The following is a 2,093-nucleotide window of genomic DNA, read 5'->3' as shown; positions in this document are numbered from 1 at the left end:
AATTTTTTTAAGATGAATTTTTAAAAAATTTGTTGGGTGGGACAAAACAGACTGGGGTGCTGAATTGGGTCAGGGAGAGGCCAAGGGATGTCCAATTACTGGACTTCTATGGAGACAAAGATTGGGGAAGAATATTTGAAATTCTTCCCAGCCAGACACAGAAAACCATGTTACTACTAACTGCAAATGTCTGCATGAATAGAAACTAATAATAACTAGCATTTATAGAATGCCTTAAAGTTTTCAAAGAGCTTTACAAGTATTATCTTAATATCCTTGAAACAACTGTGACAAGTTTCCCATTTTACAGATGAGAAACTGAGGCAGACAGAGGTTAAATGACCTACCTGCCCAGGGCCCCACAGCTAGTAGGGTTGAGGCAGGATTGACTCTCTGTCAGCGTTCACCTGTGCCACCTAGCCTGCTCCATAAGAAAGGATTATAGAATAGGATGAGCACTTTACTTCCATACTTACAGTTGGTCTCCCTGTGTCAGATCTCTCCCCATTCCACTCCACTCAGCTTCCGCAGTGATTTTCCTCAAGTGAAGGTCTGACCTGTAACCACGGCATCTTCTCACTCAGTAAACTCCAGTAACTATTGCCTACTGCCTTCAGGATCAAATATAATGGACTCTGTTTGGCGTTGAAAGCCCTTAACCATCCGGCCATTTTCTACTCCGTGGACTTGAGGATCCAACGCCACTGGTCTTGCTGCTCTTGGAAATGCATCTCCTGAGACTGGGCATTTGCCGGACTGACCCTCCTGACTCGAACGCTCTCTCTCCTCTTGGTTTCCTTGGCTTTCTTCAGTACTCAGCTCACATCCCACCCTTTAGAAGGCCTCTCTTGGTTTTCCCAGCTGCCAGCGCCACTCTCAAATTACCTTCCAACTACCCTTGTCTGTGCAGTTATTTACGTGTTCTCTTTCCCCTCCCACCCCCACTGAAACATGAGCTCTTTGAGAGCAAAAACCAAGTATTTGTTTTTTCTTTGTACTATTGTAGCGAATACAAATGCTTAGTAAATGCCAGGACGGTAAAGTATGTCAAGGGGAATACTGTGAGATCTTGAGCAATCTCGGTCAATCTGCCTAAAATATTGATTTCATTATATTGTCCTTCGGGTTGAATGGGTTCCCACTAGCTAGTGAATGAAGCACAACGTCCTTAGTCTGACATTTAAGACTTAATCACAATCTGGCTTCGTGTGACGTCGCCAACCTTACCTTTTACTGTTCTGCCTCAGGAATTCTCTGCCCCTTAGTATCCCTTGAGCAGATGGCTTGGGTTTCTATCTCCCCACCTTTGCTAAGGCTGAATGCTTCCCATCCCTACCCAAATTCCTTTCTTTTTTCCACATATTTCTACTCATTCTTCAGAGGCCGTTAAACTCAAGTCTGTCCTCAAGAAGTATCTTTTCCGCCCCACTCACCTGCTTCTTTCTCTAGCACTCACAGCGATGATCACCCCATTTCCAGATTCTTTGGAGTCTATTAAAAAAATGAAGGACCAAAAGTGGGCTCGTCCGGGATTTGAACCCGGGACCTCTCGCACCCGAAGCGAGAATCATACCCCTAGACCAACGAGCCGACAAAATAACATTGCTAGAGAGAAACTTCTGAGGCTGTGTGTGCATGGGTGTGCTGAGGAAATTAATTTCTGAGGTTTTTGGATAAGGACAAGGTTGCAGAACAGAAAACTGGAAGTGGGGACGCCTGGCCCAGAGCTCACACTCCGGGTTACAGCTCCTCCCAGGAAATAGCGCGTTTAGGGAAGTTGGAAGGAGGGAAAGGGTCCTCAACTCCGCCCCGTGTGTGTGTGCGTGTGCGTGTGTGTGTGTGTGTCTGTCTGTCTGTCTGTCTGTCTCTCTGTCTCTCTGTCTCTCTGTCTCTCTCTGTCTCTCTCTCTCTCTCTCTCTTTTTCTCCCCCTGTCTCGGTCGGTCTCGCTTCCCCCAGGTACACACCTCTTCACCTCATTCCCTGTTTAGCGTCCTAGGACGCCCAGATTGTACCTGGCATCAGCCCAACTATCTTTCTTTATCCTGGAATCTCCGCATGAAAGGCCCCCTACCCACTCCCCACCCCCACCCCC

At 46.8% G+C, this 2,093-nt stretch overlaps 1 non-coding gene across 1 annotated transcript; it reads right to left on the bottom strand.

Annotated features, from left to right (window-relative positions):
• Nucleotides 1-1,518: 1,518 nt before the first annotated feature.
• On the bottom strand, nucleotides 1,519-1,590 carry TRNAP-CGG. Its single transcript has one exon. It is a non-coding gene; the product is annotated as a tRNA-Pro (tRNA).
• Between the last annotated feature and the right edge of the window lie 503 nt (nucleotides 1,591-2,093).

The sequence above is a fragment of the Trichosurus vulpecula genome, chromosome 7, assembly GCF_011100635.1.
Source record: "Trichosurus vulpecula isolate mTriVul1 chromosome 7, mTriVul1.pri, whole genome shotgun sequence".
Taxonomy (NCBI): Eukaryota; Metazoa; Chordata; class Mammalia; order Diprotodontia; family Phalangeridae; genus Trichosurus; species Trichosurus vulpecula.
This window is presented reverse-complemented; position numbering and strand designations above follow the sequence as displayed.